This window comes from Hyaena hyaena, unplaced genomic scaffold, assembly GCF_003009895.1.
Source record: "Hyaena hyaena isolate Hyena2069 unplaced genomic scaffold, ASM300989v1 scaffold_285, whole genome shotgun sequence".
Classification (NCBI taxonomy): domain Eukaryota; kingdom Metazoa; phylum Chordata; class Mammalia; order Carnivora; family Hyaenidae; genus Hyaena; species Hyaena hyaena.
In genome coordinates, this window is record NW_024080917.1 from 1,034,801 (window position 1) to 1,055,887 (window position 21,087).

Genomic DNA, 21,087 nt, shown 5'->3' on the forward strand with positions numbered 1-21,087 from the left:
GGTGTGTTGATGTGTAGCACCCAGAAGGGGCAAATTCACTGAGACCGAAAGCCGAGGCGGGGTTGTTAGGGGCTGGGGGAGGGGCCTGGGGAATGCTTACTGGGCCCTGGCTGTCCCGTTGGTGGCGGATAAACATGTTCGGGAACTAGGTCGGGGTGGCAGTCACAATGCTGTGAATGCACGAAACGCCACATAATTGTTCACTTTAACATGAGATTTCCTGAAGCGTGAATTTCACCTCCGTTTTAAACTACACACCTCTTTATTGTAAGACTTCTCAGGGTTTTTTTGTTTGTTTTTAATACTTATTTTTTGGGAAAGCGCAAGCAGGGGAGGTCAGAGAGAGGGGGCAGATGATGTGAAATAGGCTCTGTGCTGACAGCAGGAAGCCCGACGCGGGGCTGGAACCCATGAACCGCGAGATCATGACCTGAGCCAAAACCAGGATTCGGACGCTTAACCCACGGAGCCACCCAGGCACCTCTCATCTCAAGTTTTAAAAAAGGATTTCCATAGGGGCACCTGGTGGCTCAGTCAGCTAAGCATCCGACTCTTGGTTTTGGCTCAGGTCATAATCTCACTGGTTTGTGCCCCGTGTCCGGCTCTGTGCTGACGGCGTGGAGCCTGCTGGGATTCTCTCTCCGTCTCTCTCTGCCCTCCCCTGCTTATGGTGTCTCTGTCTCTATCAAAAATAAATAAACATTAAAAATTTTTAAAAAAGGGGCATCCATAGAAAACTGGCATATGGGGACGGGTTATTAATACCCAAGGGCATGAAGGCTCCCTTGAGGAGTGCCCAGCACAGGTGTAAGGGGACAGAGGTTGACAGCGAGAGACTTCGTCCCGTGGGGGCCGAGGGGGCGGGCTCTGCAGCAGGGGAAGGGCTCTGTTCGCAGCCCTGTGGGCCCTGAAGCAGGCCCGGGAGGGCACACAGCTTAGGGCTGGCTGCTTTGAATCTTGGGGGCAGGTGTGGTACCTGGCGCTGGGTGACTGAGGACAGGGCACGGCTGGCGCGGTGTGAGAGAGCTGGGTGGGGCGCGGGTCGGAGCGCGGGCTCCGGGCCACAGGGGAGGCGTGATTCACGGGTGCCAGGCAGGCAGACACAAAATCTAAGAAAACAGAACACCAGCCTCGTGCCCGTCTGAGCCAGCGGCCACTGCCTTCGGAGCCCCAGCCCTCGGCAAGCTGCGGAGCCCGGGTCCCAGCTCAGACTCATCTCAGACGTGAATGTGACGTGGGGTCATTCCGGGCCCCACTGCCGGGCCTGAACTCACGGCACAGGCCGCTCTGTGGCCCCTTGCTTGGGGAGACCAGCCGGCAGGGGCTTGTCTTGCCCCCCTGCCCCCCTCCCTGCGCCGCACAGAAAGCCTGGACAGCCTCAGGGCAAAGCCGGTGAGCCCGGGGACTCCCGTGGAATAACCTGGGGGCACAGTGGACGCGGGGCAAGCCGGCCCGGGTAGAAGAGGTTTGTTCCAAACCCCAGGTGGGGTTGACGGAGGGCGTGCCGGGCAGGGCCCGTGTGGGTTCCGGAGGCCAGTCTGCTGCGGTCCGGGAGCAGGGCTGCGTCTCCAGACAGGCTGTGGCCAGGACGCCCGGAAGGCCCCGCTGATGGGGACTCTGCCTACAGCAGCCGCCGGGAAGACCCCACGGAGCGCAGGCCACCAGTGCCAAGGAGACCCTCCAGATAGATGCACGCGGACCCGTTGGCCAGCCGGCCTCAGGTGGCGGCCGTGTCCTCGAGCCCTGTTGGCCTGGGACACTGGGTCCCCGCCTTCGGTAATGATGAGACTCCTCTTCCTCGACCCCCAGCACGGGCACTTCCCAGGTTGCCAGGGCCTTGGGACAAGCGGCCGGGACTCTTCTCCCAGCCAGAGCCAAGCTCCCGGCTTTGAGGTGGAGGGTTTTTTCTTATAAAACGGCTGCATCTGAGCCACACTGCATGTGCTTTTTGTTGGAAGAGCTGCATGGAAACAGTCATTCAACCAAGACAGTTAACGCGAAACTGTCACCAAGAGGATTTCGTACTCGAGGGCTCTGATTAGGAGGAACACAGGATGCTTGCTGTTCTCAGAGATCTTCTCGCTGCCTCTCTGCTCCCAGCCCCGCCCCAGCCTCTGACAGCCACGCACTGGTCAGACCCTCTTGCGCCTGTTCCGGCTTCCAAGAGTGAGGACGGGGTGTCTGGGGGAAAGCCCACCTGGAGATGGACACGGGGACCACCCACTGCAGGGGAAGCCGGTCTCCCGGGGGAGGGCGGGAAGCGGGCCCCTCCTCCACCAACTGCACCGCTTGTCTGGGAGAAGCCTCCGGAAACTGCCGGACCCCCTGGACTTGGGTTGGGGGGCCCCCCTCTACAGGATGTGTACAGGGGAATGGTTCTTTGGTTACTGGCGGGTCCTGGCGGCTGCAAAGTTGGGGAACACACAGGCCGGGGAGAGAGCATCACTGGGGTACAGACTCACAGGCAGGCCCAGGAAAGCAAGGAAAAACGAAGCCAGGATCCCTTTGTCCCTAAGGAGTTCACGGCCTCATGATGAGCTCAGAAAGACCCAGAAGTCTGGGGAGTCAGAGAGCTTGGGAAAGAAGTGAAGGAGACAGACGCTGATGAGAATAATGCCTGCTGGTGTTTCCTGGGCCCAGAAGAAGGTGTGAAAGTTCTCAGTGCGGTGCCGGGACCAGGCAGATGCTCAATCTGTGTTATTTTATTTTATTTTATGTTTATTTTATTTCATGTTTATTTTATTTTTGAGAGAGACAGCGTGAGTGGAGGAGGGGCAGAGAGAGAGGGAGACACAGAATCCGAAGCTGCTCCAGGCTCTGAGCTGTCAGCTCAGAGGGGTGGGGTGGGGCTCGAACTCACGATCCGTGAGGTCATGACCTGAGCCGAAATAAGACACTCAGCTGACTGAGACACGCAGGCACCCCAATCAGTTTTATTTTATTTCCCCATCAGGTAGCTGTGTTATTACCCCGTTTTGCAGATGAGAAAAGTGAGGCTGAGGAGGGCCATGTGTTACAGGAGCTGGTTTACCTGCTCATGGCTGAGCCTCCGTGCCCCGGCTCCAGTGGGAGGGGTCCGTGTGCACTCCCCCTCACAGCCCTCCCCTGGGGGGGACAGGGGTGGCTGGCGGAACCCTGAGACGGCCCCCAAGACTTCCAGCCGTTGCTGTGAACGTCTATAAACCACCCCCACCCAGAGCATGGCGTGGGACCCGCGAATTCGCGAATTCAACGTGTGCTGCTCATCAGCCCGCTCTGGATTTCGTACTGGAGAGTCTGGAGCGAGGCTGACCTAATCCGCGGGCTCCTGGAAGGGGGTCTAGTTTAACAGGTGGGGAGGGATGAATGGTGCGGAACTGGTCAGAGGGGTAGGCGCACAGCCTTGTGACGGCACTCAATGTCCCTGAATTGTTCCCTTGGGAATGGGTACTTTTATGTTCTATGAATCTCACCTCTTAAAAAACAGAAACAGAAAGGGAGCGTCTTGGGGGGGGTGGACTTGAACGGCACACACTCGGCTGAGGCTGCAGGTCCAGGATCAGGGCGCTGTGGGGCTGGTGTCTGGCGGGGCAGAGTGCTGGCTTGCGGTTGGCTGTTTTCGGTGGGGGGGGTGGCGGGCACAGGAGGCGGAGAGCACAGACAGGAAGCAGTTCTGTCTCCTGATGGCCCTGGTCCCCTTCCTGAGGTTCCGCCCTCTTGACCTTATCACTCCCAAAGGCCCACCCCTAACTCCCTCCCCTGAGGGCTTAGTGTTTCAACGTGTGAGTTTTGGGAGCACATGTGGTCCATAACAGGGGGTCAGGAAGGCAGGACAGAAGTCAGAGACCCCCTGGATGGCCTGGCAGAAAGCAGACAGCGCGCTGTGAATGGGGGCCCCATCGAAAGGAACACCGGCTGCCGGCCCGGCTGACAAAAAGCCAGGGACTTCAGTCATGCAAGGGAATGGATTCGGTCGACAGCCACGTGAGGTTGGGAGGAGCCCCCAGGCCCCAAATGAGACCGTACCCTGGCCCACAGCTTGACGGGAAGCTTGTGACTCCTGACTCATGGAGACGGTGCGGTCGTGGTGGGAGCTGGGTTTGTGCTCATTTGTTACACAGCACCAGAAGCTAATACAACACAGTAAGCCAGCCAGGAAGAATGTTCTGGAAGTGAGGAGCCAGGCTGAGACAAGGTTCATGCCACCCTCACTCTCTGGATGGTGAGGCGTGGAGAAGGATCCGGAAGCCAAGGGATGGGGACTCCGTTGGCACCGTGGTTCCTGCCAGTGGGCCCACGTGGGGGGTGGCTCTGCCAGGTCACCTTCGCTGCCACTCCTGGGGGGGGAGGGGCTGGGGAGGCTGGCGCCGCTCTGGGTGAGACCCAGCGGGGTGCAACCTGGTTTTCATTAAGTATCAGAGGCTCCGCATGAATCCGCGCCAGAAGCAAGCGTTTACTCGCTGCTCGCTGTAGACACGAGGGCTTGGAGACAAGGGTCCTCGGGCCCTGGCGGAGACAGTGGCGGAGACGAGCCAGGTCCTTCAGAAGCTCCTGGCCGCTGGGTGGAGCTCGGGTCGGGGGGACAGGGAAGGGCAGGGGCGCGTGCTCCAGACCCGGCGGCGGCTTGGAGGGGCTGTGAGACGGCATGTGCTGTCCCAGGAGCTTTTCTGGGGCCGTTTCGAGTCCTGCGACGTGCTTGGTGTGTGACTAAGGTGGGATTGACTCCTCAAGGCCCGAGGTCCTGAGCTCTGGGAAGGACCCCTCTCAGCCCTGTCCCTGAGCCGAGTTGGAAACTGAGGCTGGAATTCAGGCCTTCCGTGGGGGGCTCCTGCCCCAGCTGGCAGGAAGCAAGGCCATGGGGGCTAATCTGCTGCAGGGGGGGTGTCTGTGGTGAATTGCATAGTGTCCCCTCCAAATTCATGTCTACCCAGAGCCTGTGACCCTGACCTTGTTTGGAAATAGAGTCTTTGCAGATGCAATTAGTTGATTTCAAGATGAGAGCACCCTGGAGCGGGTGGGCCCTGTACCCAGGGACGGCCGTCCTCGGAGGGGTGGCCGCACAGGGACGCACAGAGAGGAGGCAGAAACAGCGAGGCTGGGCGGCAGCTCCATGGGCTGGAAGAGGCAGGAAGGGGCCTCCGTGTTCCAGGCAGCCCAGCCCTGCAACCCTCTGAACTCACCCTCCTGCCTCTGGAGCCGGGAGACAGTGCAGCTCGTTTTTACAGCCGCCTGGCGCGGTGGCCCCAACTAGCCAGCGTTGGGGAAAAGCCTTTGCTTCCCCCACCCTGTGAGGGTCCTGGATGCGAGTTGGAGCCGGGTGTGGGGGACACGGCACGGCCTCAGGAACACGTGTGTCCCACCTCTGGGAGAGTCACAGGCTTCTGTTTGAGGGCCGCCAGCCCACCTGACGCCGCCGCGGCCCGCTCTGCGGGAGGGAGCCTGGAGTTCACGTCCCGCTGCTGCCTTAACAAATCACCGCAAAGGGCACCTGGTGGCTCAGTGGGTGACGTGTCCGACTCGGTTTCAGCTCAGGTCATGATCTCATGGTTTTGTGAGTTTGAGCCCTGTGTCGGGCTCTGTGCTGACAGCACGGAGCCTGCTTGGGATTCTTACTCTCTCTCTCTCTCTCTCTCTCTGCCCCTCCCCTGCTCACGCTGTCTCTGTCTCGCTCAAAAACGAAGAAATTTTAACAAGAAAAAAATCACCACGACTCAGCATCTTGATGCCACCCAAACGTGCTCTCCCACAGCTCCGTGGGTGGAAGCCTAGCAAGGGTCTCCCCAGGCGAAAATCAAGGTGTGACCAGGACGATGTCACCGAGGCTGCGGGCTTCCTGCGTGCCTACTGTGAGCCCGTCATTCCCGCGGGACGCAAGCCTAGTTTCTTGGCAGTCTTAATGGACTTTGAGGGATGAGTGTAACCACTATTTCCATTTTATGGAGGAGAAAACGGAGGCTCTGAGGGTCTCGCTGAAGCCCCCACGGCTGAGAAAAGCCCCCGCCGGACCTTCAGCCCAGATCTGTCTGGCCCGGAGCCCAGCCCCTTCCTCTCTCAGGATGCTGATGGGGTGTATGGGGCCCAGGCGGGGCCACGGGATCCGGGAGGCAGAGGGTGAATTCGGGGTCACTGCAGCAAAGTTTCCCAGAGGAGGTGGGAGCCGGGCTTCTGCAGAAGTGAGACAGGCATGGCTGGTGTCCAGGGGGCCCCGGGGACGCTGGGGAGGCTGGGGCTGGCTGGCCCTAGGGGGGAGTTCACCTGAGCCCCGTCTCACATGCACGTGCTGGGGTGACTTGTGGGTCTGTCCCTGCCCTAGCTGACGATAAGCCAGGAGAAAGTGCTGGAGGCTCTAGAACCCCTTCCGCCCAGACTCGGAAGGAAATCAGAGCCACATCCTGCTTGGGACAGGAGCGGGAAGCAGCAAGCCCGGCCAGGACTGCGTGCGGCCATTTAAGTTGTAACCCAGGGGTGCCTGGGGGGTGCAGGCAGCTAAGTGTCTGACTCTCGAGTTCAGCTCAGGTTGTGATCCCATGGTTCGTGAGTTCGAGTCCCCCGTCGGGCTCTGCGCTGGGCGCTGCTTGGGATTCTCTTTTTCTCTGTCCCTTCCCCTCCTACCCCCCTCTCAAAAAAAAAAAAAAGTCATAATCCAAGACCCTCTGGGTCAACTCCATTTCCTGGCTTCCTCTTGTTCCCTCCCACTTCCCTCTGCTTTTTTTCCCCCCCAGGGCAAAGTGCAACTGCAGTCTCCAGTACCACAAATTATGCAGTCGAGTTTCCCACATTTGGGGAAATCGCAGGGGTCAGCACATCCAGAGTGCGATGGACACGCCTCATCCTGGGAACACCACCTTCGTGGTCATGGTATCTTCCTTGCCAGGTAAGCATTGCTTTTTGGTTTTAATGGTCTCTTTCAGCTCCAGGTTCAGGTGACTGAATAAAAAAGAAATGAGTACAGATTTGCCAGCCTTCCTCTAGACAGGGTGGTCATGCTCCCTGGGCTGGGAGAAGCCACCCTCATTCGGGGGGGGCCAGGGTCACATCCCCTGTCTGATGGGTCAGGGCCTCTCCTGCGCCTGGAGCTGGCTGCACAGCTGGGCCCCGTGCTCTGTGTCGGGGTGCGGTACGCAGAGAGCAAGTTCAGGCGAGTCAGAGTCAGAGGCTGGGAGGAGGAGGGGAGGCAGGGGGCTGGCCAAGGACACTTGCCGGTGACTGAGGATCGTCAGAGGCACCCAGGGGTACGCACACACTCCAGCCTGACAGAGCCCCTCCTGCCCGCCCAGGACCACGGAGCACGGCCTGCCTGGGGTACTCTGAAGCCAGGACCCCCCTTCCATGGGCCCTGGCGCCCAGCCACAGTGACAGGGCCCCCCAGGCGCCCCGGGGCCACCCCAAGGATCTTTAAACCGTCACACCCGGTCGCGCAGGTACCTGGCTGGATGGGAGCAAGCGAGAGGCTCACACCTGCCAGGACCAGGGTGTCGCCGGGGGTGCAGAGGATGGGGGACACTGGCCTCCCTCCCTCGCCACCTAGTCTCTGCGCAGCTACAGTTGCAGGGTGGGGAGGAGGAGGGAGGGTGGGGAGAGTGTTTCATTTAGTGAGTGAAATACAAGGTGCCCACTTACATGTGAACGTTGGGTAAGTCAATAATTCTTGTGCGTGAGCTGACCCGTGTAATATCGGGGCCATGCTTCTGTTTAAGATGTATCCCTTGTTCACCCGAGATTTGAGTTTAACTGTGCGTCCTGTGTGGTATCTGGTGACCCCGTGGACGGGTCCCAAGCAGGAGAAGGCGGAGGCGTCGGTGCCCGAGGTAGGTGGCCCAGGGCCCTGGACATGCTTTCTTGTCTCGTTGGACTTTCCTTACAAAACGCGTGCTCAAGGATAATAAGAATTTTAAGACGGTGACAGGAGACCCCAAGCGTGGGGTTCTTCTGAGCAGGAGGTGCCGTGTGGTGTGATTGCCCATGGCCACCGATACTTATATTAGAAATTAAACTTGAGAAGGGTGCCTGGGTGGCTCAGTTCATGGGGCATCCAAATTCAGCTCAGGTCATGATGAAATACAGGGTTCATGGGTTTGAGCCGTGCATTAGGCTCGCTGCTATCAGCACAGAGCGAGCCTCGGACCCTCTGTCCCTCTCTCTCTCTGCCTCTCCCCCACTGATCTCTTGCTCTCTGTCTCTGTCTCTCAAAAATAAAAATAAAACATAAAAAAGATATTAAACTTGAGAAAAATTAAAACTATTCTTTAACTCATTTAAAAATAACAATTATAAAAAAATTAAAAACCAAATAAAAATAACTGCCATAGATCCATGAGTGGTCAACTACAAGTACTACTTTTTCACGAAAAATAATTTTATTTTCAAAAAAGAAAACCCACCAGGGGCACCTGGGTGGCTCAGTCGGTTGAGCGTCCCACTTAGGCTCAGGTCACGATCTCACGGTTCGTGGGTTTGAGCCCCACATTGGGCTCTGTGCTGACAGCTTGGAGCCTGGAGCCTGTTTCAGATTCTGTGCCTCCCTCTCTCTCTGATCCTCCCCTGCTCATGCTGTCTCTCACTCTCAGAAATAAGTAAAAAACATTAAAAATTAAAAAAATAATAAAATACATTGTCCTGGGGCACCTGGGTGGTTCAGTTGGTCAAACTTCCGACTTCAGCTCAGGTCACGATCTCACGGTTCGTGGGTTCGAGCCCCACATCGGGCTCTGGGCTGACAGCTCAGAGCCTGGAGCCTGTTTCAGATCCTCCCCTGCTCATGCTGTCTTTCTCTCAGAAATAAATAAAACAGTGAAAAAAAATGCATTGTCCATTTTTTAAAAATTGTAATAGCTTTTTTATAAAGTCTAGATATGAGCCTCTTACCTGACGTATGATGTGTAAATATGCTGTCTGGGCTGGGGCTGCCTCTTCCCCAGCTTGATACTCAAATCTCAGCAAGTGGAAGGGAGAAGTTCCAGCTGACGTTTATCCGGGAGCAGCAGCGTGCAGGGGGTGGTCTAACCCGCGGGACCGTGTTCCCTCGCCCAGGAGTGATGGTTGAGGATGGCGCAGAGAAGTCTCGGGGTCCCCCGACATTTGGAGGCAGGGGCCTGAGGGGGAGCCAGCCCTGGGACGGAGGCTCTGGACCCCGGGTGAAGGACGACTTTGCCAGAGGGAGTCACCCGTCACCCGCTGTGCGGGGTGCTCATCACCTCGCCTCGCCTCGCCTCACCTCACAGGCCGCCCTGGCCTGTAGTAGGGGCCGTACTGTGCGCTGCAGGGTGGTCTCTACCGGCTACTGCCACCACCCCTTCCCGGTTGTGACAACCAACGATGTCTCCAGACATCGCAAAGCATTCCACGGGGGGACAAGCCACCCCGCAGAGAACCTCAGCGTCAGGTGTATGTAGGGACGTGGAGGCCTGTCTTAGCCGCCTCCTGTCTGCCCGTCGGTGAGGGAGGCGCACACTATCGGGGCGGGGGACGCTCAACCCCCGACACTGGACGGATGAGACCAAGCGCAGCTTACTGGTGGCGTGGACCGATGGCCAGCCACGCAGGGCCACGGCAGCTGCACTTGGGAACAGAGTGACCCGGCCGGGGTATGGGCGGCAGGCTTTGTGCCCCCTTCCTGTGGGAACATGTGACGGGCTCGTGTGAACTATCTCGTGGGCTGGCAAGGGACATGAAGCCCCCTGTTCCGGGCCAAGCAGGTGCCGCACTCCATCTGGCAAGGACGACCCCATATGCTGCGGGGAGGCCTCCAGCCCGGTCACTCGAGGCCCCCTGGTTTCAGGTTCAAGGCGGGTGTAACGTGGGTTCCTGATTCTAGGCCTTCCACTGAAGGCCCCTAGGCTCCTGCACGGCCCGGCCCAGAACCTTCCTGTGGCCGGCTCGCTGGGGAGGGCCCGGCGTCACCAGCAGGATCAGCGTGGGAACATGGGCCATAGTGGCTTCCCTTTAGACGCCGTGGCATGGAGCTCAGCGGCCCGATCCCCTCCCCTCCCCCCATGCACGCTGCGGCTGACTTCCTCTTCTAAACTGTATTCACCTGTGCAAATGTTTGCATTTCCGACGAGAGTGCGCCTCGCTCACACTGCTTGTTTCACTGTTTTCTGCTCTCCAGGGACACTCCGCATTTATTTTCGCTGGCACAGCACGCACACACGGGTCCTGTTTTATTTTATTTAATTTAATTAATTTATTTTTAAAAAATTTTAAATGTTTTATTTATTTCTGAGAGAGAGAGACAGCGTGAGCAGGGGAGGGTCAGAGAGAGAGGGAGACACAGAATCCAAAACAGTCCCCAGCTTCTGAGCTGTCAGCACAGAGCTCGATGTGGGACTCGAACCCACAAACCGTGAGATCATGACCTGAGCCAAAGTCAGACGCTTAACCAACTGAGCCCCCAGGCGCCCCACATGGGTCCTCTTTTAGAGGCAACTAAGAAGCCTTCGCTGCGCCCACAGACACAGCACAGCTGGAAGCCGCAGTTCCCGGTCATGGGGCGCGAGCATTCCCAGCAGCGGGGCGCCGGCCCTGCCGGCTGACCCTCTGCCCTCCCCGCGATGACGCCCGTGCTTCCGGGGCTCAGACCCCGGAGAAGCGGCCCAGCACACCCTCCTGGGTGTCCCTAAGTCCCTCTTAGGACGGAGGGAGTGTCACCCTTTCTGCCCTGGAAGTTAACCTGCAGCGAAACGTGGTTCACTGGGAAAAGTGAACGTGCACTCTGCTCCTGTGGGAGCCAGCGCTGGGGTCGGAGCTGGGCCCCGGGGTCTGTCCCTCCGGCTCGGATCCCAGGCTGCAGGCCACCCGTCCCTTTGTGCCATAGGCAGACGGGCAGGAAATCAATGTCTTGCTCTGCTGACAGAGGCGTCCCTGACATCTCAAAGGCAGGAGACCATTAAATGCCACGGACACGACACGCGGTTCACGGGGGAGATGAGGCTTCGAGCCACGGCTGGGGTCCCCCCGCCCCCCACCCCAGGAGTGCGGTGGCTGAGATGTGGGAGAGCAGGGTTTTTTCTTTTTCTTTTCTTTTTCAACATTTGAAAACTTATGAAAAGTCTGTAGACTTAAGCAGCATCGGGGGGACAGTTCCGGGGCCCTCATGTCAGCGGTCACTCGGCCCCTTCCCCTAACGAACATCCCGGCACAGTGATGGACACCGGGCCGCAGACCCCACCCCGAGGGCGCCAGCGCGCCCTCCCACGCCGCGCCCAGCTGTCCGGGCTCTGGGCTGGGACACTTTGGCCGCCTCCCGTTTTCTGTCACGACCTTGACCCTTTCCAAGAACACCCTTTGCGGGTTTTGTAGAGGGTCCCGGAAACGGGGTTTGTGTGATGTGTCCTTACGATGAATTAGATGGAGGTTACGGGTTTGGGGGGAAGGGCCTTGCAGCACCTCAGGATGGGGGGACCTGCCGCTATGCTGACCTTCCTCACCTGCTTATGGTGGTGTCTGCCGCCTGGAGGTCCCGTCTTAGCCTTTGTCACTGACAAATACTTGGGGGAGTCGGCACCTTCATGGCCCATCAGCTAAGCGTCCGACTTCCCCTCAGGTCATGATCTTTTAGTTTGTGAGTTTGAGCCCCGCGTCGGGCTCTGTGCTGACGGCTGGAGCCTGGAGCTGCTTCGGATTCTGTGTCTCCCTCTCTCTCTGCCCCTCCCCCCCTCATGCTCTGTCTCTCTCTCAAAAATAAATAAACATTAAAAACAATGAAAACTTTGGCCCCTACTCTTCGCATTTGTTGGTGCATCGAGATTTGGTTTGAATTCCAGAAGCTCTTCGAACAGCCTCCTCTCCCCTGCTCTGCGGAATCACACTCAGGCTGCCAATGATCTTCAGGCAAAGTCCCTCTAAAGTGTGTTGTGAGTTAGTGGACCCAGGAAAATTGTCACTACGTGTGTCACACATAAGGGTGACACAATTATGTAAGAAGCTTCAAGAACCTTTTTTTTTAAAATTTTTTTTTTAATTTATTTCTAGGAGAGAGAGAGAGACAGCGTGAGCAGGGGAGGGTCAGAGAGAGAGGGAGTCACAGACTGAAACAGGCTCCAGGCTCTGAGCTGGCAGTCAGCACAGAGCCCGACGCGGGGCTCGAACCCACGAACTGCGAGATCATGACCCAAGCGAAAGTCGGACGCTTAACCGACTAAGCCACCCAGGCGCCCCAAGAACCTTTTTTTTTTTAATGTTTTATTTATTTCTGAGAGAGAGAGAGAGACAGCGTGAGCAGGGGAGGGTCAGAGAGAGAGGGAGACACAGAATCGAAGCAGCTCCAGGCTCTGAGCTGTCAGCACAGAGCCAGACGCAGGACTCGAACCCAGAACCGTGAGATCATGACCTGAGCTGAAGTCAGGCGCTCAACCAACTGAGCCCCCCAGGCGCCCCTCAAGAACCTTTCTGTCCAGATATTCCTGTGAGAGAAGTGACCCACGGGCTATGCACCTGTCTTTGGTTCTGGTCACAAATGTGACTTTTAGGATTAGATCAAAATCATCGACGGCTTCGAGCCCACATTGCTGCCACCGGCATGTCACTTCTGTCAAGAGGCGTGTGTGCAATTAATGAAGAGGCAGGGCTGGCCAGAAAACCAATTATCACAAACACATCAGGTGTGAGCAGCGCAGCACAAATCTGGCTTCCCATTGACTGACGCCAATCATCTGCGACACACGCGCCCTCAGCCCTGGTCTTACACCTTTGGGGACTCTTGTAAAATGTCAGTTCCGGGCCTTTCCGAGCGTGCTCCCTGCAGGGTCCGCTTTGCCACACACCTGGGTTATGTGTGCATAGAATTGGGAGGGCCTTTCTCGCTGCCTGCAGTCTCGATGCTTTGTTCTGATTTGCCTGGTACGCTCGCAAGAAGAAAGACCCGGAAGACAGAGCCGGGACATTAACTGATGGGGTCTCGGGCACAGCCACAGGCCTGGAGGCTGGTTCACGCTGCTGGAGACCAGGCTCCCGTGGCCTTCTGGATGGAACACTCCTTCCTCCCTAGCCTGGTGGGCGTGGCCTGCCAGCCTCTAGCACACCCACAGAGAGGGGTCCCCCCTCCAGAACTTTCTGAGGTGGCCCACCTACTGCTGGACGGATGGGGACGGACGTGCCGCTTCCCCACATTCCTCCCTCCAGCAGCGCGGGCCGGGGCCCTCCACCCTCACGGGGCAAGGCTCCCGCTAAGGGCAGGGGTCGTGAGCTCGGCCGGGAGCCCAGCCCGGGGCCTGCCCTCCCCCACCCTGGGTCTGTGCTCAGGGAAGGTTTGTGCAGGTGAACCAGGGGAGAGGTTTGGGCAGGGAAGCACACTCGAGTCCCAAAAGCCTTGCGGACTTCAGGAACATCTGGAATGTTCTCCAACAGAATGCCCCGTTTACTCAGCGCTTGAGGTGGAATGTGTGCTGCTCAATGGTGGTTAGTTGTGTCCTGTGTCAATGCAGCATTTGGCTCGGGCTGGGAGCGAGGGGTGGGGGTGGGGCTGTACCTATGTGTTTGGGGTGGCCCAAAGGCGAGCCCCGGGGCTGGACACGCGTGTGCGGATTCCCCCCTGTTCAGAGGAAAGTCTCAGTCATTTGGGGGATGAGGGCACCTGCATGTCGTTAGAGCAAATTGCAGGCCCGCTTCGAGGGGCTTTCAGGTGAGGGGCTGGAATCGTTTTTGAATTACTTGTCATTGCTGGGGTGGGGGCAGCTGTGTCCCTTGCCTGTGGGCTGGGAAGACTCTAAGGTAGAGGCCTCGCGAACCTCCCAGGCGAGTCGGGTAAGCGGGGAATGAGGGGCCGAGGGCTGTTGTTCGGTTGTCCCGGGAGGGGCACCCCTTGGCTCGTCGGCCAAGGCGGGGGTCGTGTTAGTAAGGGGCTGCTTTCATCGTCACCTCTTCTTGCACCCAGACTTCTCCAGGGATCAGGGCCCCTGGCACGACACTGGCCCCCTGGCTAATTCAGCGTCATCCTACTGTGAGGTCAGCTGATTGGATCCCTTAATTTGCTCTTGCCGGGGAGCCTAGCATCGTCACAATTTGGGAGGTCGGATGCGCCCGTCTTTAGGGGGCCTTGTTCTGCTGCCGGCAAGACCCACCCCCATGAGGTTCTGAGCCCCTGACGGGGCATCCCAGACGTGCCACGCAGAGAAGGCTCTCGGCACAGCCGCTGCTGGGTGCCTGGCTGGCTGGGCCGGTGGGTGGCTGGGTGGCCAGAGCGAGGAGGCAGAATCTCACCCGGTACCTGGCGCCTCTGCTCCTGCGGACATTAGCAAGACATTGAGATGAACACAAGCCTCCTTCATGTCTCTGAAGCAGTCTTGTCTAATCGAAATGGAACGAGAATGTTCCGGAGCCACACGAGGAAAACAGAAACAGGTGAGAAGTTTAATTACAGATTTGATTTAACTCGCTATATCCAAGATATTAGCATTTTATTTTTTTTATTATTATTATTTTTTAATATTTTTATTTATTTCTAGGAGAGAGAGAGAGAGACAGCGTGAGCAGGGGAGGGTCAGTGAGAGAGGGAGTCACAGACTGAAACAGAATCCAGGCTCCGAGCAGGCAGTCAGCACAGAGCCCGACGCGGGGCTCGAACCCACAAACCGCGAGATCATGACCTGAGCGAAAGTAGGACGTTTAACCGACTAAGCCACCCAGGCGCCCCTAGATATTAGCATTTTAACGTGTGGTTAATATACATTATCACTAAGTTATTTTACATTCTTGTTTTTCAGTTTTAGCCTTTGAGATCTGACATGTCTTTTACATTTGCAGCACATCTCAATTCAGATCAGCCGCATTTCGAAATGTTTGTATTTTTTAAAATTTTGGGGTGGAGGAGGGGCAGAGAGAGAGGGAGACACAGAATCTGAAACTGGCTCCAGGCTCTGAGCTGTCGGCACAGAGCCTGACATGGGGCTCGAACCCATAAACCGTGAGATCATGACCTGAGCCGAAGTCGGACGCTCAACCGACTGAGCCACCCAGGCGCCCTTATTATTTAGTTTTTAAATTTAGATCCAAGTTAGTTAGCATATAGTGCAACAACGGTTTCAGGAGTAGATTCCTTTATGCCCCTCGCCCATTTAGCCCCCCCCCACCCCTCCAGCAACCTTGTGTTTGTTCTCCATATTTAAGAGTCTCTTATGTTTTGTCTCCCTGCCCGTTTTTTTTTTTTTTAATGTTTTATTTATTTCTAGGAGAGAGAGAGAGACAGCGTGAGCAGGGGAGGGTCAGAGAGAGAGGGAGTGACAGACTCTGAAACAGGCTCCAGGCTCTGAGCCGGCAGTCAGCACAGAGCCCGACGCGGGGCTCGAATCCACGAACCGCGAGATCATGACCCAAGCGAAAGTCGGACGCTTAACCGACTAAGCCACCCGGGCGCCCCTCTCCCTGCCCGTTTTTATATTATTTCTGCTTCCCTTCTCTTATGCTCATCTGTTTTGTATTGTAAAGTTCTCATATGAGCGAAGTCATATGATATTTGTCTTTCTCTGACTAAGTCTGCTCAGTATAATACCTTCTAGTTCCATCCACGTAGTTGGAAATGGCAAGATTGCATCCTTTGTGATTGCTGAGTACTACTCCATTGTATGTATATTCACTGTATCTTCTTTATCAATTATCAGTTGATGGACATTTAGGTTCTTTCCATAATTTGGCTCTTGCTGAAAGCAATGCTATGAACATTGGGGTCCATGTGCTCCTCTGCATCAGCACTCCTGTATCCTTTGGGTAAATCCCTAGCAGTGCTATTGCTGGGTCGTAGGGTAGTTCTATTTTTAGTTTTTTCAGGAGCCTCCACACTGTTTTCCAGAGCGGCTGCACCGGTTTGCATCCCCACCAACAGTGCAAGAGGGATCCCGTTTCTCCGCATCCTCTCCTGCATCTGCTGTTGCCTGAGTTGTTCATGTTGGCCATTCTGACCAGTGTGAGGTGGTGTCTCGTTGTGGTTTCGATTTGTATTTCCCTGATGATGAGTGATGTTGAGCATTGTTTCATGTGTCGGTTGGCCATCTGGATCTCTTCTTTGGGGAAGTGTCTATTCGTGTCTTTTTGATGTTTTATTTTTTGAGAGACAGAGAGAGACATAGCGTGAGCAGGGGAGGGTCAGAGAGAGAGGGAGACACAGAATCCAGAGCAGACTCCAGGCTCTGAGCTGTCAGCACAGAGCCCGACGTGGGGCTCAAACCCATGAACCTTGATCTCCTGTCCTGAGCCAAAGTCAGATGTTCAACCGACTGAGCCACCCAGGTGTCCCAAGATGTTATTTTTAAGTAATCTCTACACCCAACATGGGGCTCAAACTTACAAACCTGAGATCAAGAGTGATGTGCTCTAATGACTGAGCCAGCCAAGGGCTCCCTTTACATTTATTTCTATTTTTATTTAAAAAAAAATTGTATTTGGGGCGCCTGGGTGGCTTAGTCGGTTAAGCGTCCGACTTTCGCTTAGGTCATGATCTCGCGGTTCGTGGGTTCGAGCCCCGCATCGGGCTCTGTGCTGACTGCCAGCTCAGAGCCTGGAGCCTGTTTCAGTCTGTGACTCCCTCTCTCGCTGACCCTCCCCTGCTCACGCTGTCTCTCTCTCTCTACTAGAAATAAATAAAAACATAAAAAAAAAATTTAAAAAAAAAAAAAATTGTATTTATAGAAAGAGACCAAGTGCAAACAGGGGAGGGGCAGAGAGAGAGGGAGAGAGAGAGAATCCCCAGCAGGCTCTATGCCGTCGGCACGGGGCTTGATACAGGGCTCCATCCCAGGACGCTGACATCATGCCCTGAGCTGTAATCAGCAGACACTTAACCCTCTGAGCCATCCAGGCACCGCATGTCCCTTTTTAAAATGAACTTTGCACCCATTCAGACTGGGTCGAACAGTAGGACACATAGCCAGGTCACAGCTGCGGGAGCTGTGTGGTCCCCTGTGTCCCGCGGGGGTCAGGGGGGCTCCCGTGTGTCCTCCCCTCCCCCAGCCAGCTGCAGAAGGAAGAATTACTCAGGGCTGGGCTGGGCCCCTCCCCGGAGGTGGGAGCAGTGCCCACCCTCTCCCCTCTCCAGGGCAGGCTAGACTTCCTGACTCTTTCCAGAGTAGAGTCTGGAGTGGGGGAAAAAGAAAGACTAACCTTGCAGCCGAGAAACCGGCATTGCACCTCAACCAGGTGATCCAGGTGAGTGAGGTGCGTGGCCGTCGGGCGCCCCCGTGATGCTGTGGTGAGAAGGGCACCTGACCTCTGTGAGAATGTCCCCCCAAACAGAACCCCGCTGTCATCTCCAGAAGACATGAGACAAACCCAGGTTGGGGGATACTGAGCATGACACATGTCATGTACTTTCTGAGACTTCAGGTGCGGAAACACAAGGAGTGACTGATGACTGGAGGAGACCAGGGCGCCCGATGACCAAATGCAGGGTGGCCCCTGGATGGGCTCCAGGGACAGAAAGGGGACCTTGGTAGGAAAACTGGTGAAATTCAGGTTTCCTGGAATTTGGTTAGTAGTGACACACCACTCCCAGCCTCTCAGTGGGGACAAGCGTGCTATGGTTTTGTGAGACCCTATCAGGGTTGGGGGGGGGAGTTGGGGAGGGGTTGTATGTGGCTCACTGTGCTGTCTTTGCGACGCCTTTGTAAATATTAAATGATTCCAAAATAGAAAGTTTATTTTGGAAAACTGCTAAAGATCAAAAAGCTGGCACACTGACCCTCAGTATGTTGAAAATCCAAACACCAGTTAAATAACGGTGCATAGCAGGAACATTTTGATCAGAAAGGTTTTATGTAGGAAATATTATCTTAAAAAGTCATTCTGCACTGGGCTTTTAGCCACCGGTAAGGTCCTCTGCATACCGATCACATTTCTGACAAACTTCCACATCTTTTCAGTGAGGAAGTCAAATGCCAGAATGGTGACCAATCGGGTGCCTGGATGGCTCAGTCGGTTAAGCGTCCGACTTTGACTCTGGTCATGATCTTGACGTTCATGGGTTCGAGCCCTGCATCTGCTCTGTGCTGACAGCTCAGAGCTTGGAGCCTGCTTTGGATTCTGTGTCTCCCTCTCTCTGCGCCTGCCCCACGTGTGCTCTGTCTCCCAAAAATAAAATAAACTTTAAAATAATTAAAAGAAATATCTACCTACCTACCTACCTACCTATCATCTATCTAGTTTAGAGAGAGACAGAGAGAGAGAGATAGTTCAAGTGAGAGGGGCAGAGGAGAATCCTACATGGCTCCACACTGTCAGCATAGACCCCGACGCGGGGCTCAAATTCACAAACCGTGAGATCACGACCTGAGCTGAAGTCAGACGCTTAACCGACTGAGCCACCCAGGCGCCCCAATTTTATTTATCTTTTTAAGTAAGGTCTGCATCCAACGTGGGGCTTGAACTCACAACTCTGAGATCAAAAGTCCCATGCTCCACCGACTGAGCCACCCAGGCGCCCCGCTTCGTGCCAGTTTTTAAACAACACTGGTCTATTTGCTGACTGGTGAACACTATTCAACTTTCACCGTGTGGACCCTTAGGGGCTGCAGCTCTGTATTTAGAGTATCGGAGAGGCAGGTCCCGTGGGAGACGAGATTCCCGCCAACCCCGGTGGCTGGCCAGTCCCCGCTGCACCCTGTCCCCCTGGGACCACTGCCTTAGCTCTCAGTCGTGAACGCCGAACTCGGGCTTCAAAAGGGGGACGTGTTATAGGACTTGCGTTTGGCCAGAGACAATATTTTGTTTCTCTGGCTGTTGTGCTGGGTTCAGGGATGCAGGAAACCATGTTGTAGAATGTGTCAGATCCTTGTTCCTTTTTTTTTTTTTTAAGCTTATTTATTTAGAGAGAGAAAGAGAGAACACACACAACCAGGGGAGGGGCGGAGGGAGAGGGAGAGAGAATCCCAAGCACCTTCCACGCTCCGTGCAGCGCCCGATGCAGGACCCGATCCCGGACCCGATCCCGTAAACCCTGGGGTCATGACCTGAGACAGAACCAGGAGCCAGACGCCCAACGGATTGAGCCGCCCAGGCGCCCCCCACTCAGAAGACTTTTACTCTGAAATTCTCATGCTGGTTTCTCCCTTCCCTTCCCTGGGGCTCCCAACCAGCGGGCGTAGGGGTGTATAGTCTATCCGCCTGTGCGCGGCGGGCACAGGGAGTTTGGGTTTGCTTGGGGAAGTCTCTGGAGGAGACTGGTTTTTTCCAGCAAAGATTTCTTTTTATCAAGGTGGAATTCATATAATGTAAAAGTAACCATTTTTACATGAAGAATGCAGTGACCCTCAGTGTTCGAGAAGAAGCAGAGGTCATCCCTGCCCCCGCCAGCTGGTGCCCTACAAATCTTCCATTTGTCCCCGGAAGCCCATCTCTGCTGCCTGAGCCCTACCTTCCACTGCCCCCATTCCTCCCCTGGGGCTGGTCTGTTTGCTTTCACACCCACAAGTAACAGTAATAAAAGCAATCGTGAGCAACTAATGGGAACCGATCGCTGTTAGATGCTGGGAACTTGCTGTGTTAGATGCTGGGAACTTGCTTGTTTACTCTTCAGAACTGTGTGACTAGCTTCTATCTTAATCCTCTTTGTATAGTGGAGTATACTAGGCACAGAGAAGTTAAGCAACTTGCCCAAGGGCGCACAGCCATCTTAGGCTCCAACTCAGCCAGAATGACCGGTTTCTTTGTGGGCTTGATCATGACAGGCTTACGAGTTTCATCATCTCCCCCACCCTCCGTGCAAACAAAATCAAGGCAAAGTCTTAAAATAAAAATCACTTTGGTTTGAGAGATTACAGAGGCTGAAGTAGGTGGTGTGGGAGTGTGGGGGTGGGGGTGGGGAAGGACCTTCAGCTGCTGGGGCTCTGGATTAGTAACTTACTGTTTTCTTTGTGAAATTGTGCTGGGAGTTTTCAAAAGGCTTGCTGACACCTCAGTAATGCGCAGTCGTGAACCCTAAGCCAGAAGCCAGCAGAGTAGGGATCAATCTCTCACGACAGCATCAGAATGAGAATTTAGATGGAATATGGCTCGTGTATCCAACATTCGTGTTATCACTGGTGCTTTCTCCTAGTTAAACATCACTGTCGCTCGTTCAACATCGTGTTTCCAGCCACGCGGCCGTTGGCGGGAGGAAAGAATAGCTAATACCTTTACAGCTTTGTACTTTTATTGCCGCCGGTCTGAGCAGGGAGGATAGATTCACAGTTGTTCTCATTTCACTCCATGCTTCCTTCCCCTCTCAGGTATAAATATTATATGACTTTACCAGTAGTAGCATCGCATGCTATAAATACAACCTCGGATTGTGTGTGGCTCAAGGAATGATTCTGGTACATGAAAAGGCTGACATTTTCCTGGGTGAGCTTTCTGTTTTGTTTTTAATTTTTACTGTTTATTTATGTTTGAAAGAAAGAGAGACAGAGCATGTACAGGGCAGGGGCAGAGAGAGAGAGGGAGACACAAAATCAGAAGCAGCTCCAGGCTCCAAGCTGTCAGCACAGAGCCCGACGCGGGGCTCGAACCCACAAACTCTGAGATCATGACCTGAGCCGAAGTCGGACGCTTAACCAACGGAGCCACCCAGGTGCCCAAAGTGTGATAGATTTTTTAAGGAGCAGAATAACAAGTGGGTAAAATTCTTGTCTACATTGCATGTAGTATGGGTAAAAGCAATAGGAGTTCCCATAGGAAAATGGTGTTAATCTTGAACAAATTACTTTGTGAATTACTGGATGCTATTGGGACCCGCCTATTTGTGTTATCAGCAAATTTCAAATTGATTCTTTCCAGGAACATTAACCACAGTGAAATGTTCTGGACTGGGGTATTAGTAAAATCTCCTTATTAATTAAAAACGGAAAAAGGTAATTATACTCTCTGTCAGGTCCCTTAAATCATTTTCTACTGATGGATTCTTACGGCTGCTGGAGATTTGCTCGGACCCTGAGGCGAGCTGGCTGGACAGAAGCAGGCATGAGCTTGCCTTCCACATGCAGGCGCGGGGCGGCTGCAGGGGTGGGCCGGGCAGGGCTGCGGGAGCTACGAAGTTTGGGGAGAGAGTCCTTTGAACTGCACCCCCGCCCCAGCCACCGCCCTCCCTCCCGCACCTGGAGACGGGTTTCTGGGCCTTCTCAGCCGCAGCGGCGGGGCACTGAGGCCCCA

The 21,087-nt window shown here is 55.2% G+C and overlaps 1 non-coding gene across 1 annotated transcript; it reads right to left on the reverse strand.

Moving 5' to 3' along the window:
* Positions 1 to 6,701: 6,701 nt before the first annotated feature.
* LOC120241613 lies at positions 6,702 to 6,861 on the reverse strand. Its single transcript, XR_005530907.1, has one exon. It is a non-coding gene; the product is annotated as a U1 spliceosomal RNA (small nuclear RNA).
* Between the last annotated feature and the right edge of the window lie 14,226 nt (positions 6,862 to 21,087).